This window comes from Physeter macrocephalus, chromosome 14, assembly GCF_002837175.3.
Source record: "Physeter macrocephalus isolate SW-GA chromosome 14, ASM283717v5, whole genome shotgun sequence".
NCBI lineage: Eukaryota > Metazoa > Chordata > Mammalia > Artiodactyla > Physeteridae > Physeter > Physeter macrocephalus.
This window is the reverse complement of record NC_041227.1, coordinates 30,704,550-30,713,124: the sequence shown is the minus strand read 5'-3', so window position 1 is coordinate 30,713,124 and position 8,575 is coordinate 30,704,550.

The following is an 8,575-nucleotide window of genomic DNA, read 5'->3' as shown; positions in this document are numbered from 1 at the left end:
GAATCTAAGAAAAAAAATGTCATGAAGAGACTAGGGGTAGGACGGGAATAAAACACAGAACTACTAGAGCATGGACTTGAGGATATGGGGAGGAGGAAGCATAAGCTGTGACAAAGTGAGAGAGTGGCATGGACATATATACACTACCAAACATAGGGTGGAGAGCTAGTGGGAAGCAGCCGCATGGCACAGGGAGATCAGCTAGGTGGTTTGTGACCAACTAGAGGGGTGGGATAGGGAGGGTTGAAGGGAGGGAGATGCAAGAGGGAAGAGATATGGGAACATATATATATGTATAACTGATTCACTTTGTTGTAAAGCAGAAACTAACACAGCATTGTAAAGCAATTATACTCCAATAAAGATGTTTAAAAAAAAGAAATAAAGAGCACAAATTGGAAAAGAGGAAGTAAAAGTGTCACTGTTTGTGGATAAGATGATACTATAAATAGAAAATCCTAACGATGCCACCAGAAAACTACTAGAATTAATCAATGAATTTGGTAAGGTTGCTGGATACAAAATTAATGCACAGAAATCTCTGGCATTCCTACACACCAACAATGAAAAGTCAGAAAGAGAAATTAAGGAAACAATCACATTCACCATCACAACAGAAAAAATAAAATACCTAGGAATAAACCTGCCTAAGGAGGCAAAATACTTTTATTCCAAAAACTATAAAACACTGATGAAAGAAATCAAAGATAACATAAACAGATGGAGAAATATACCATGTTCTTGGACTGGAAGAATCAATATTGTCAAAATGACTATACTACCCAATGCAATCTACAGATTCAATGCAATCCCTATCAAACTACAAAAGACACTCTTCACAGAATTAGAACAAAACATTTTACAATTCATATGGAAACACAAAAGACCCCGAATAGCCAAAGCAATCTTGAGAAAGAAAAACAGAGTGGAGGAATCAGGCTCCCTGGCTTCAAACTATACACAAATCTACATTAATCAAGACAGTATGGTACTGGCACAAAAACAGAAATATAGATCAATGGTACAGGATAGAATGCCCAGATATAAATCCACACACATATGGTCACCTAATTTATGAAAAGGGAGGGAAGAATATATGGAGAAAGGATAGCCTCTTCAATAAGTGGTGTTGGGAAAACTGGACAGCTACATTCAAAAGAATGAAATTAGAACACAACTGAACACCATACACAAAAATAAACACAAAATGAATTAAAGACCTAAATGTAAGACCAGACACTATAAAACTCTTAGAGGAAAACATAAGAAAACACTCTTTGACATAAACCACAGCAAGATCTTTTTGACCCACCTTCTAGAGTAATGGAAATAAAACACAAAAATAAACAAATGGAGCCTAATGAAACTTAAAAGCTTTTGCACAGCAAAGGAAACCATAAACAAGACAAAAAGACAACCCTCAGAATGGGAGAAAATATTTGCAAATAAATCAATGGGCAAAGGATTAATCTCCAAAATATATAAACAGCTCATGCAGCTCACTATTAAACAGAACAAACAACCCAATCAAAAAATAGGCAGAAGACATTAATAGACATTTCTCCAAAGAAGACGTACAGATGGCCAAGTGGCACATGAAAAGTTGCTCAATATAACTAATTATTAGAGAAATGCAAATCAAAACTACAATGAGGTGTCACCTCACACTGGTTAGAATCTTAAAAAACTAAAAATAGAACTCCCATATGACCCAGGAAGCCCACTACTGGGCATATACACTGAGAAAACCATAATTCAAAAAGAGACATGAACCACAATGTTCATTGCAACACTATTTACAGTAGCCAGGACATGGAACCAACCTAAATGTCCATCTACAGATGAATGTATAAAGAAAATGTGGCTCATATATAGAATGGAATATTACTCAGCCATAAAAAGAAACGAGGGCTCCCTGGTGGTGCAGTGGTTAAGAATCCACCTGCCAATGCAGGGGACATGGGTTCAAGCCCTGGTCTGGGAAGATCCCACATGCCATGGAGCAACTAAGCCCATGCTCCACAACAACTGAGCCTGTGCTCTGAAGCCCATGAGCCACAATGACTGAGCCCACCCGCCACAACTACTGAAGCCTGCATGCTTAGAGCCAGTGTTCCACAACAGAGAAACCACCGCAATGAGAAGCCCATGCACTGCAACAAAGAGTAGCCCCCACTAGCCACAACTAGAGAAAGCCCGCATACAGCAATGAAGACCCAATGCAGCCAAAATTAATAAATAAAAGAAATTAAAAAAAAAAAAAAGAAACGAATCTGAGTTAATTGTAGTGAGGTGGATGGACCTAGAATCTGTCATACAGAGTGAAGTAAGTCAGAAAGAGAAAAACAAATACCATATTTTAATGCATATATATGGAATCTAAAAAAAAATGGTACTGATGAACCTAGTTGCAGGGCAGGAATAAAGATGTAGACCTAGAGAATGGACTAGAGAACATGAGGTGGGAGGGGGAAGCTGGGATGAAGTGAGAGTAACATCGACATATATACACTACTGAATGTAAAACAGTTAGATAGTTGGAAGCAGGAGCATAGCACAGGGAGATCAGCTCGGTGATTTGCGATGACCTAGAGGGGTGGGATAGGGAGGATGGGAGGGAGGCTCAAGAAGGAGAGGATATGGGGATATATGTATGCATATGGCTGATTCACATTGGTGTACAACAGAAACTAACACAGCATTGTGAAGCAATTATACTCCAATAAAGATCTATTAAATATATATATACATATATTGTGTATATATATATATATATATATATATATATATATATGCCCCCAACATAGGAGCACCTGAGTATATAAGGCAAATGCTAACAGCCATAAAAGGGGAAATCCACAGTAACACAACAGTGGAGGACTTTAACAGCCAACTTACACCAATGGACAGAACATCCAGATAGGAAATTAATAAGGAAACACAAGCCTCAAACGGCACATTAGACCAGATAGACTTAACTGATATCTAAAAGCAGTGGAATATGCTTTCTTCTCAACTGCACCTGGAACATTCCCCAGGATAGATCACATCTTGGGCCACAAATCGTCTCGGTAAATTTAAGAAAATTGGAATCATATCAAGCATCTTTTCTGACCACAACACTATGAGATTAGAAATCAATTACAGGGAAAAAAAGGTAAAAATCACAAACACATGGAGACTAAATAATATGTTGCTAAACAACCAATGGCTCACTGAAGAAATCAAAAAATACCTAGAAACAAATGACAACAAAAACACGACAATCCAAAACTTAGAGATGCAGCAAAAGCAGTTCTAAGAGGGAACTCAGTAAACAAGAAAAATCTCAAGTAAACCACCTAACCTTACACCTAAAGCAACTGGAGAAAGAAGAACAATCAAAACCTAAAGTTAGTAGAAAGAAAGATATCATAAAGATCAGAGCAGAAATAAATGAAATAGAGATGAAGGAAACAATAGCAAAGATCAATGAAACTAAAAGCTGGTACTTTGAGGAGATTAACAAAATTGATAAAACTTTAGCCAGACTCATTAAGAAAAAAAGGGAGAGGATTCAAATCAATAAAATTAGAAATGAAAAAGAAGTTACATCTGGCACCACAGAAATATGAAGGATCATAAGAGACTACTGCAACCAACTATATGCCTGTAAAATGGACAACTTCAAAGAGATGGACAAATTCTTAGAAAGGTACAAACTTCTAGGACTGAAACAGGAATAAATAGAAGACATGAATAGACCAATCACAGGTAATGAAATTGAAACTGTGATTTTTAAACTTCCAACAAACAAAAGTCCAGGACCAGATGATTTCACAGGTGAATTCTCTCAAACATTTAGAGAAGAGTTAACACCTATCCTCAAAATCTTCCAAAAAATTGCAGAGGAAGGAACACTCTCTAGATCATTCTATGAGACCACCATCACCCTGATACCAAAACCAGACAAAGATATCACAAAAAAAGAAAATTACAGACCAATATCACTGATGAACATAGATGCAAAAATCCTCAACAAAATACTAGCAAACAGAATCCAACAACACATTGAAAAGATCATACACCATGATCAAGTGGGATTTATCCCAGGAATGCAAGGATTCTTCAATATATGCAAATCTATCAATGTGATACACCATATTAACAAATTGAAGAATAAAAATCATATGATAATCTCAAGAGAGGCAGAAAAATCTTTTGAAAAATTCAACACCCATTTATGATAAAAACTCTCCAGAAAGTGAGCATAGAGGGAATTACCTCAATATAATAAAGGCCATATATGACAGACCCACAGAAAACATCATTCTCGGTAGTGAAAAACTGAAAGCATTTCTCCTAAGACTGGGAACAAGACAAGGATGTCCACTCTTTCTACTTTTATTCAACATAATTTTGGAAGTCACAGCCGTGGCAATCAGAGAAGAAAAACAAATAAAAGGAATCCAAATTAGAAAGAAGTAAAACTGTCACTGTTTGCAGATGACATGATACTATACAGTAAGTCCCTTACACAGGAACCTTCAAGTTGTGAACTTTCAAAGATGTAAACGTGCGTTTGCGTGTCCAGTCACATAAATTAGTTCACGTGTCTAGCATCATCTATGGTGAGATAAAAAGAGCTACTACCCAGACACCACTGGATCGTTTTTTCAAAGGGTAGATAAAATTGAATCCAACAAGGAACCAGAACCTGTGCCATCAATGTCAGGCATGAGTGAAATTGCAGCTTGCCCTCCATCTCCTATTGCTGACGATCCTTCAGCTCTACCACCTCCCACCTCCTCTTTCTCCTCCAGTTAGTAACTTCTTTCCTGTTCATTTGATGCCGGCCCCGTATGCCAGCTGTTGTACTGTACTACTGTACTTTTCAAGGTACTGTCCTGTAAGATTAAAAATGTTTTCTTTATTTTTTGTGTTTTCTTAATATATTATTTGTGTGAAAAGTATTATAAACTTATTACAGTACAGTACTATATAGCCGATTGTGTTAGTTGGGTACCTAGGCTAACTTTGTTGGACTTATGAGCAAATTGGACTTATGAATGCACTCTTGGAACAGAACTCATTCATATGTAGGGGACTTACTGTATATAGAAAATTCTAAAGATGTTACTAGAAAACTACTGAAGCGCATCAATGAATTTGGTAAATTTGCAGGATACAAAATTAATGCACAGAAATCTCTTGCATTCCTATACACTAATCACGAAAGGTCAGAAAGTGAAATTAAGGAAACAATTCCACTTACCATCACACCAAAAAGAATAAAATACCCAGGAATAAACTGACCTGAGGAGGCAAAAGACCTGTACTCAGAAAACTATAAGATACTGATGAAAGAAATCAAAGATGACACAAACAGATGAAGAGATATACCATGTTCTTGGATTGGAAGAATCAATATTGTCAAAATGACAATACTGGGCTTCCCTGGTGGCGCAGTGGTTGAGAGTCAGCCTGCCGATGCAGGGGACACGGGTTTGTGCCCCGGTCTGGGAAGATCCCACATGCCGCCGAGCGGCTGGGCCCGTGAGCCATGGCCGCTGAGCCTGTGCTTCCGGAGCCTGTGCTCCGCAACGGGAGAAGCCACAACAGCGAGAGGCCCACATACCCCAAAAAAAAAAAAAAAAAAAAAAAAAATGACAATACTACCCAAAGTAATCTACAGATTCAATGCAATCCCTATCAAATTACCAACAGCATTTTTCACAGAATCGGAACAAAATTTTTCATGATTTGTATGGAAACACAGAAGACCCTGAATAGCCAAGGCAATCTTGAGAAAGAAAAACAGCTGGATGAATCAGCCTCCCTGACTTCAGACTATACTACAGGGCTACAGTAGTCAAAAAAGTATGGTACTGGCACAAAAACAGAAATATAGATAAATGGAACAGGATAGAAAATCCAGAGATAAACCCATGCACATATGGTCACCTATTCTATGACAAAGGAGGCAAGAAAATACACTGGAGAAAAGACCGTATCTTCAATAAGTGGTGCCGGGAAACTGAACAGCTACATGTAGAAGAATGAAATTAGAACATTCTCTAACACTATACACAAAAATAAAGTCAAAATGGATTAAAGACCTAAACGTAAGACTGGATACTGTAAAACTCTTAGAGGAAAACATAGGCAGAACATTCTCCGACATAAATCACAGCAAAATCTTTTCTGATCCACCTCCGAGAGTAATGAAAATAAAAACAAAAATAAACAAATGGGACCTAATTAAACTTAAAAGCTTTTGCACAGCAAAGGAAACCATCAACAAAATGAAAAGAAAACCCATGGAATGGGAGAAAATATTTGCAAACTAAGCGACCGACAAGAGATTAATCTCCAAAACATACAAACAGCTCATGCAGCTCAATATCTAAACAACAAACAACCCAATTAAAAAATGGGCAGAAGATCTAAATATAGATTTCTCTGACATACAGATGGCTATCATATTAGATAATTAATATGATAACAGTTACCATATTAGATAACTAATAAGGACCTATTGAATAGCACAGGGAACCCTATTCAATACTCTGTAATGACCTATATAGGAATAGAATCTAAAAAAGAGTGGATATATGTGTATGTGTAACGGAATCATTTTGCTGTACAGCAGAAACTAACACAACATCGTAAATCAACTATACTCCAATAAAAAAATTCATTAAAGAAAAAGAGATCAATTCTCCAGAAGACATAACAATCCTAAATGTATATGCACCTAACAGTAGAGCATTAAAATATATGAGGCAAAAACTGATACTGCAAGGAGAAATAGACAAATCCAATATTATAGTTGGACACTTCAACACATTTTTGTTAATAATTGATATTTCAAGCAGGCTGAAAATCAGTAAGGCTACAGATGACCTGAATAGCACTATAAATTAACTTGAACTGATTGACATTTATAGAATATTCCATGAAACAACAGCAAAATACACATTCTTCTCAAGCTCACATGGAACATTCTGGGCAATTAACAAATTCAAAATAATAGAAGTCATACAAAATATGTTCTCATACCACAATGGAATTAAACTGGAAATTAACACAGAAAGATAGCCAGAAATTAAACAACACACTTCTAAATAAATCATGAGTCAAAAAAGTCATCCCAAGAGAAAATTTTAAAATATTATTAACTAAATGAAAATTAACCTACTTAACAAAATTTGTAGGACGCAACTAAAGCAAAACTTAGAGGGAGTTTTATAGCATTAAATATATATTTTAGAAAAGTCAAAAGTTCTAATACCAATAACCTCAGCTTTCACCTTAGCAAACTAGAGAAAGAAGAGTAAATTAAAACCAAAGCAAGCAAAAGCAAATAAATAATTTTAAAATTAGAGCAAAAATCAACAAAATGAAAACAGAAAAACAAAAGAGAAATTCAACAAAATTAAAAGCTAGTTACCAGTATAAAAAATGAAAGAAAGGGCACCTTTATAGATCCCACAGTCCTTAAAAGGCTAATAAAGAATACTACAAAGAACTCTATGCTCACAAATTTGATAACTTAGATTAAATGGACCAATTCCTTGTAAACTTAACATGCCCATGAATCTTCTAAGCATCTTGTTTACATACAGATGATGATTCAGGAGATCTAGTATGAGGCCTCAGATTCTGCATCTCTAAGGCATTTCTATGTGATGCGGATGCTGCTGGTCCAGGAATCATGCTTTGAATAGCAATGATTTAGAAGACCAAAGAGAATGTATTGCTAGATTTCACAATGCCCAAAAGTGATGTGAATACTGCCAAATTCCAGGTGTTCCGGAGATTTTTTAATTGATGGCCTATTCATGGTCAGGTCTTTCAAGGTTTTTTCCTTTGTTTTTGTTGGCTTTCTTTTTGGGTTTTTAGAACCTCACCAAAAATAATCCCTGACAGACATAGAAGACTGAAGGCAGTCTTACTTTTCATCAAAGTCATACAGTTCTTCAAGATTGGGAGAAAGGGAAGGTTGAAAAATTTATAGGCCTTCAGAGACTACTTCAGTCTTTAGATTGTTTTTTTCCCCAACCTCAGTCACCAAAATAAAATTATAATGCCATGGCTATGTCTAAATTATCTGGGTTAAGCTAAGTTCTACTATATGATAAACAGGTTATTACCTTTTAAGGAAAAGAAATGCAATATTGAAGAACACAAACCCCTTAATGGGGTTCAGTCATGTATCCTGTCCAGATGGTCCCAACAACACATGCTTTCCCAAGAATGTGTCTTTGAAACACCTCCCACTGTGGGAACAGTGGGCAGAATGTACATTCCAGGGACAGGGAGAGGGTGAGGAGTCTCCAATTGCCTGGGTCCTGTTCAGTGGTCACACCCTCTTGTTACCTCCTCCAACACTCCAACCCTCATGACTAGCCCTAACCGTCTTACATACCCCTGCCTCTTCCACAATGTGCCCTGAGAGGTTAGCAAGGTGTTTCACTAGTATGGAGGTGGCTTGTTTGGCAGCTATCTGGCTGCACTGGAGGTGGATACCACAGCAACAATATAAGCACATGCAAGAGAAAACACAGATTAAGGTGAATCCCAAAATAAGTAA